At 45.8% G+C, this 8,410-nt stretch overlaps 1 long non-coding RNA gene across 1 annotated transcript; it reads right to left on the bottom strand.

Moving 5' to 3' along the window:
* Nucleotides 1-5,748: 5,748 nt before the first annotated feature.
* LOC142853510 (uncharacterized) lies at nt 5,749-8,135 on the bottom strand. Its single transcript, XR_012911216.1, has 2 exons — nt 7,955-8,135; nt 5,749-6,264 (listed from the first exon to the last, which is right to left on the bottom strand). It is a non-coding gene; the product is annotated as an uncharacterized LOC142853510 (long non-coding RNA).
* Nucleotides 8,136-8,410: the final 275 nt, after the last annotated feature.

The raw sequence follows: 8,410 nt of genomic DNA, 5'->3' as shown, positions 1-8,410 counted from the left end.
GGTCAAATCAAACAGAATCAAAATATCCATCATTTTATCAAGTACAATGCCCTCAGGTGGCCGAGTGCATGGCAGAGAGACAGGAAAGCAGGGAGCACATGCAAACCCAGAACCAGGTGTTTCTCTTCTGGGAGCCCACTTAAATACCCTGTGGGAGTGGGTCAAGACCTGGCATGCTGGGATTTGGAGTTCAAACCAATACAATTCCCAGGCCAAGGGGGCTGGACGGATGCCAGGGGCTGAGGCTACGCTCCAGACATAACAATCCCCTCAATCTGGAATCTTTTGTATCTAAGAAACCAGTACCACATATTGCAATGCTGCCATGTTCTGCTGAGCCTTGAGAAGGGACCTGGTCTGCTTAGGCCCCAGTTGCGTCAGCTTCCCACACTGACCATGAAGAAATCTTTCCTAGGTGGTTGCTTTTGAGGAACATGCAGCCGCCTCAGCAGCCTTCTCATTTAGGCTCTTTCCTTTCAAATGGATTTGGATTTTCACAAGATGGAGCCCTTTATGGGTGAGGTCATGTGTAGTAGTTCGAGCGGCAGGGCTGCGTCCCCGGCACCCGGCCGCCCCCACGGCTAGCTTTATCCGAAATAATTACACAGAAACTGTATTCTTTTAAACACCGCTTGGCCCATTTCTATCTAGCCTCTTCTAGGCTAGCTCTCGCACCTGGATTAGCCCATTTCTTATAATCTTTGTAGCACCATGAGGTGCGCTTATCAGGAAAGATTTAGCATGTCTGACCTGGTGGCTGGCTGCATCGCGTCTGCCCGGGCGAGAGCTGCATGGCGTCTCCCTGACTCAGCTTCTTTCTCCCAGAATCCTGTTCTGTTCACTCCACCCACCTATGTTCTAACCAATAAAATGGGCCAAAGCAGTTTCTTTATTTTTTAACCAATGACCTTCCTCCATTAGTCATGTCTTCAGAACGACTTTTCCGTTGTTTCAAGGCCAAATGCCACATTTCTCTTTAATGACACGCACACCTTCTTCACACCTACAGCCACTTCCAAGCACAGCATAAATGCAAGCTAATTCTGCTGCACTTGCTGCTCTTTCGCTGCAGGCCTGATATGTGGCCTGGGTGTTACACAGCCTTGAGATTTACTCCACCAAAAAAATTAGTCCATTTCTTTTGTTTTTAAGTTTTTTAATTTTTCAGGATGCAAGTAGAATGCAGCCAGATTGGGGTCAGAGAGATAGTTTAGCAGGCAAAGGTATTTGTTCCCAAAACTGAAGGCTAGCTCCTGTGAGGTCTTCTGATCTCCACTCACATGCCTGACACACAAGTTCAGGTATACACACACACACACACGCATGCACACACACATGCATACGTGCACACAGCAGCACATGCATGCACACACTCATGCATACACACACATGCATACACACATGCATGCACACACTCGTGCATACACAAATGCATACACACATGCATGCATGCACTCATGCATACACACGCATGCACACACTCATGCATACACACACATGCATGCACACACTCATGCATACACACACATGCACACACTCATGCATACACACACATGCATACACACACTCATGCATACACACACATGCATACATGCACATGCATACACGCACATGCATACACACATGCATACACGCACATGCATACACACACATGCATACACGCACATGTATACACACACATGCATACACACACACATACACACACACAGTAGAGTTCTATTCTCCTTTCTGACTTACATTGTCCTTGTTTCTCTCCATTCTGCTCTTCACAGCTCCCACCAGAGTGTTCAAAACTCTTTCACGAATGACTTCCAAAGGCTTAGGAAGACACAACCAGGCTTATCACAGCAAAGGCCCCTCTTTTCTGTATTGGCTACTTATGTTATTGCTGCAAACAATCCCTGAGGAGAACACCTATAAGGAGAGAGGGATTGTTTTGGTTTACAATTTCAGAGAACAGTCCATCGTGGCAGGGAGGAGATGGTAATCGGAGGAGGAGGCAGTGACCGGCCTCAGTGTGTGCAAGTCAGAACGCAGAGAGGGAGGAATTCTTGCACTCAGATCTCCTCATTTTTATGTAATCTCACATTTAGGATTCCTGTCTCAGTTAGCATAATCCAGATACTCCTGAGATATGCCCAGAGGCTTGTCTCTTCACTGCTCTCTTCTAGATCCTAACACACTGGCGCCAGTCATCCATCACAACTCCAATCCTTTTGATTTCTCTTTACGTTAGCTCCGTAGTCCTCACCAAACTATGCATATTTTTTGTCATTTTGTCTATTGTGTATTGTCCATAAAGAGGGAGTTTATTTATGCATGTTTGATCCCTCCTTACTTGCTGAATAAATGATTAAGCCTTCATTCAATCTGATCTAGTTTCCACATCACTGCAGTGAGCAGTGACATTTCCAGGGCATTAAATGCTACTCAATTCCCGTGTAGATACAGAGACACAGCCCCAGTCTAAAGTGAAGTTGCTTGTGTTTTTCCATATGTGTGGATTGTCTTGGCTTCAGCCATCTTTTAGGATGGTGGACAGTCAGCAAACTGGAAAGTGCTTCACTTACAAACAGAAGAAATGACTTTCACACCAGCTATCGGATGAGCAAAGTATCATAATATGTTCTCTTCTAAACATTGAAAAGTTTCTTACTCACCTGGGAGGAAATTTCTGGTTTATTGCATTCTCCAAAGTTATGACTTCCCAATCCTGCCAGAAACCTCCCAGTGTAGGGATTTCAATGCTGAAAACTGGTTTTAAATAGAGACACATTACACCTCCCCACAGAGCACTTACCTTGAAATTACTGCTTAGGTTCAGCTCAACTGCCAGATCCCTTCAGGCTGGTATATTGAAAGGGCATGGCCCTCCTGGTCTCCAAGTTGTGCCAATTGGCCCAGATATTGCCCAGCTCCTCCTTCCTTCCTGAGTCTCTATGCTTGGTGATATTTCATCAGCCAAGTGAATTCACAAGTACTTGCTGACTCACATTGTGGTGTGATTGTTACTAGAAATGATGGTTAAAGCAGAACAAATATTTTAATGTGTGAAGACAAATGAAGGAGCCCCATCTCTCCCTGGCATGCCATGAAGGTGTTATTAAAGCACTGTGAAAATTACGACTGGCAAGGCTGGGAATACAACTCAGGTGGGAAAACACTTGCTGCACAAGCTTGAGAATCTGATTTTGGTCCTCATGCCTGTGTGAAAATACAATTGAGGGGCACACACTTGCAATTCCAGTGCTGGGAAGGTAAAGACAGGCAGATCCCTGGAGCCTGATGGACAACCAGACTAGCCTAATTCCTAATTGTCATCTATGATCCCAGTCACTAGGGTCTGTTGATCCCTAGAAAGGCACAAAAAACAAGGTTAATAAAACAAAACAAATACAAAGTACATAGTTCAGGAAGAATAGCTCAGGCTGACCTCTGGCCTACACGCACGCACACCCACACACATACACACACCATACACAAATATATATGCATGTACACACACCTGCTATATACGACACACACACAAACACTCATCTACACACACATACGTGCATACACATACAGCTTTACATCTACATACCTGCGGCTTACAATCACTTCTAGTGTTAATGATAAGTCTGTAAATTTATATTCTGAACACTTTTCTTACTGTTTATTTTTCTGTAAAATAGGAAATATGAGAGGCTAGGCCAATAGGATTGCCTGATTTTCAGCTGCTGGCCTGAAACCCACAGAGATGTGTTTGCGTCTGCATTTACAATCTGTGATTAAAGGTGTGTACCACTATGTCTAGTCCTCTGAGGGAGGCATTTTCTCAATGAGGTTCCCTCTTCTCAGATGACTCTAGTTTGTGTCAAACTGACACCAACCAGTCCGCAGCCCCCCTTCCTCTGAAGCCTGAGAAGGGGTGCCTACTTGGTTATATGGGCCTGAACTCGTCCCAGAGTTTCTAACATGCTGCTGCCTACCGATGCCACTATTCGCTCTTCCAGCAGATCTCTTACACAAAGGAAATTCGTTTCAGTGTCTCCGTTGAGCCTCAAACCTGAACCTTTTCCCCTAGCACTTCTAAGAAAGCTTGCATGTGTAAGGGAAAGTGAGGGAGATATTCTACTTTCTTAACTTTTCCTATTATTCACCCTTAATGGGCACCAATGACAGGCCAAAGGAAGATTTCAACAAAGTCCATGATGAGTTTAAAGGACTTTCACATAGGTGAAGAGTTACTTAAAGTAGCGTGGCTGACTGTGAAACAGCTGCATCACCACAAAGTCCCACCCATCACGATGGTACTCTCATGAAAGCTACACCATGGACATCATCACACCCTACCACCTCCCCATATCACTTACATCGGGCTGGTGATGTGTGGTGAAGATGGGGGTGGGGACTAGAGTGGAGGAAGTTTCTAGAAGCAATCCCAGATGATGATCTTGCGACCTCCTACTTCTTGTTGTTATGAACTGTCACCAACTCTGTTCCCATGACCGTAGATGTGACTATCATTGTGTTCTTCTCTAGCTGGCACAGCTACCAGGCCAAGTTAATCCCTACTTCAAGAAGGCATCATGTTAGACCTGGAGAAAAAGCCATACAACAGGGTGGATTTGTGAATGTCAGTGTTCAATCTAGAGTAAATACCGTAATCGGCAGGACTTGGCGGCAGACTGGCTGTATACCTGAAATAAGATCCTGGTGTTAGCTGACTTCATTTTGTGGGATGGAGAGGCAAAGAATTGATTGGGAAAGCTAATGGACTGAGATGCAGAGAGAAGAGGTGAAAACAAACACTGAGCAGCAGTTGACAGCTCCTGTTGGGATGGGAGGGAATGCAGAACACACCAGCCTTGGGAGTCCTTAGGATGTGTGTGGGAGTGTGGGTCTCTGGGTTAGACATTTTGTAAGGCTCTCCAAAATATCTGTCTCTGAGCAGGCCTTCTCCTTCCTACCACCTTTCCCATGGGAAAAGAAGCAACCCTCTTAGGAATCAGGTCCATGGTCTCCCTGCACAACCCTTTAACCTCTTTCACACTGAAGGTATCATGGGCTGACCTAGGTCCCCCAAATTTATATGTTAATCCTCAGTACCTCAAAACTGACTGCACTTGGAATAAGTGTTGTGCCCAAGTTGAGACCTCCAGAGAAACCACCACCAGGATCCAGTCAAGTCCAGAATGTGAAAGCAAGGTTTATTCAGTGCGCTCTCCAGCCAGGCTGGGGCTCGACCACTACTCTACACAGCGCAGTAGGGAAGAGACCCCTCATCATTTGGGGTTGACATTATATAGGCAAAAACCGCAAGTCAGGTTTACTCAGGGGCAAGGGGGTTAGTTTTGCTGAGTACAGGGTATGGACGCCTTCTGCATACCCTCTTCCTCCTTTCCGTGACTACTTCTGCTTTCGTATATACCCCCCTGCCCTCCCCCGAGCAGTTATTTTCTGCTCCTGTCTAGACCACAAAGCTGCTAGGGACAGTTGATTTGCACTTTTGCAAAGGTTCCTGTTTCCAGCTAACTCTTGATGCTCCAAAGTTTCTTGGACCCAGTGCCTTAACCAGCTTCTGATCAAGCAAAGTTTTTTTTTTTAATTTTTTCATGTCCTTACAATAAGTTCTTTGGGAGGGAGGGTGATGACATAAAATACCCTTCAGATGTGGTTTTTTAGAACATCCTGGCTACAGGCAGCTGTTAAGAATAAAATAATAAGAAAGACAGCTCTGCTGGCACAAAGAAATCCAATCATAGGTCAAATCAAACCAAATCAAAATGCTCATTGTTTTATTAAGCATGGCACTCTAGGACGGATACCAGGGGCTGGGGGCTACGCTCCCAACTTAACATTCCAGACTCTTTGGATATAGGAATGACAAGAAGTTGAAGTAATAGGTTCTCTTTGGGAAAAGGGTGTAGACTCAAGTCTGGCTACTTCCTGCGGGCACAGGGTGATGTTGGGAGGGACGAGCTGGGTGTTGGTGGGTCCACGTTCAGTCGGTGGTGTGGCTGGAAAGGCATCCAGTTTATTGTTGTCATCCCAGAGACACCAGGCATTTGTTTCTTGAGGTAGGTAAGAAGGCGGTGTCTAGGAGGAAAAAATATTGTTTGGGCCTATGAAATGGGGCTAGCCATGGGGTGGGACACAATAGCAGATGAAACCAGATTTAGTTGGCAGGTGTCCATGATCCAGAAGAGCCGGTACAGGTGCTTTTGGTGTTGTCCTGGGAGCGCTTTGTAGGTTGCTCTTGGCTTAGGCAGCAGGAGTAACCTGAAAAATATGGAAACTGGAAACTTAAAACTGGAAAATTGGGGGCTGGAGAGATGGCTCAGAGGTTAAGAGCACTGGCTGCTCTTCCAGAGGTCCTGAGTTCAATTCCCAGCAACCACATGGTGGCTCACAACCATCTGTAATGAGATCTGGCGCCCTCCTCTGGCGTGCGGGCATATATCGAGGCAGAATGTTGTATACATAATAAATAAATAAATCTTTTTTAAAAAACTGGAAAATTAAAATTAAAACCTTAGATTTGACAGGCCTGATTTGGTGTAGTGATAGGACTTTTCTAGGAACTGGAACAGATTCTATTTTTTGGTGTCAGGAATTCTGAACCTCTGAAGGCTGAAACCTGTTAATCCTGGACTATGAAGCCTGTGAAAGAATAGTACCTTGAGTTGTCAAATGCCTTTAGACAGATCTGGGAGGAAAAGATGAGCAAAAAATGAGACAGCTTTTGGCCAGCAGGCAATCCCAAGTCCTCTCCTTGCCCTTGGAGAGCATCAGGCTTAGAAGCAGGGTTTGCTACTAGCTGTTGAGTGCGAGAGGCCCAAAGATTTTTTTTTTCTGAGAGCAGGAAGACTATCTTACCGGGTTTGACAGGAAAAGCCTATCAATTCCCTGGGTAAAAGGCCTCTCTTTTGCTTCTGTGTGGTGCTTTGCAAACCCAGAGGGAGCTTGGAGATGGTAGGTCTTTTGTTTTCTAGGAGGAGATGCTACAGAAGCTGGCATGTGTCTGTGCTAGAAGCTCTATTTATTGAAATGCCAATGATCTCAGGTCTGTAAAGGCATTTGAGAACCAAGTATTATTATTTGGTACTGGGCATATAATTTAAATATTTTAAAGCTGTTGTAATCTGGAAGTACATATAAACACAAAACTCAAATTCACAATACAAAAACACAGTTACACATTTATATAAACACATTATTTTAACAGAGAAACAGGATAGCCTTAGAGACCTGAGTCAGTTGACTAGGTGTTGCAAGAGAGAACAGAAACATAAAGGCGAAACATTTTTGTAGAGTTTAGAGTGGAAGAACAGAAGCGGATTTGTCAGCAGGAAAGGGCAGGGGAGACTAGGTAAACAGCTAAGTGCCGCTCCGTGAACCGGCCGCCTGTCTCGGTAACAGGCAAGTGCCTCTCTGCAAACAGACCACCGCGACATTGGAGTACTTTGGAAAGCAGCTTAGAACTCCAAAACGGCTGTGCAGCGCGCGAAAGGGTGGGTGTACACACGCGCAGGGGTCAGGGCGGGACCAAGAGGGAGCATCAAGGAACAGAGAAAGAACCGCAGAAGAGGAGGGAGGAAGCACCAAACTTTTAAAAACGAGGGCTTGGAGCGTAATTTGCTTTAAATTAGACTGTTGGAATTTTAAAAGGTTTTTTTTTAAAGTGCCTACTTAAAGGCATTTGAAATCAGCTAGGAATCGCAAGAAACCCACTTTAAATGCATGCCCCTGACACGAGCCTGTCCAAGTGTGTCCACCCACCGAGTCAGTCGGTGGGGAACATGAGAAATTGGGTGGGGACATCTTCCAGCACCCAAATCCCATCTCAGTAGGAGGCCCGGCCTCTGCCCTGTGTCAGACTTTTGGCACAGCCCTGACTCCAACAAAAGCCCGAAAAATGAATGGGTCACCCCCAAGCCCTATTTGTATGCAGTTTAAAAGGGAAACTCACCAAGTGAAGCCGTACTCGCCTGGCAGAGCGTGTGTGCAGGAAGGCCCATTTTCCAGCCCTGGACCCCGAGCTTTGAGACCTGGGCCCCGCAGGAAAAACTAAGGCCCCTTGGTTGGAAACCTCCATATATTAAGAAAAAAATAAGAAAGACAGCTTCGCCAGCACAAAGAAATCCAAGTAGGTCAAATCAAACCAAATCAAAATGCCCATCGTTTTATTAAGCATGGCGCCCTCTGGTGGCCGAATGCATGGCGGGGGAGACGGGAAAGCAGGGAGCACATGCAAACCGGAAACCAAGTGTTTCTCTTCTGGGAGCCCACTTAAATACCCTGTGGGAGTGGTCCTGAGGGGTCAGGACCTGGCATACTGGAATTTGGAGTCCAGACCAATATAATCCCAGGCCAGGGGCCTGGGACAGACATCAGGGGCTGGGGGCTCCCAACTTAACAGTAGTCA

This window comes from Microtus pennsylvanicus, chromosome 7 (genome assembly GCF_037038515.1).
Source record: "Microtus pennsylvanicus isolate mMicPen1 chromosome 7, mMicPen1.hap1, whole genome shotgun sequence".
Classification (NCBI taxonomy): Eukaryota; Metazoa; Chordata; class Mammalia; order Rodentia; family Cricetidae; genus Microtus; species Microtus pennsylvanicus.
Note: the sequence above shows the minus strand (reverse complement) of the source record. Positions and strands in the feature narration are given on the sequence as shown.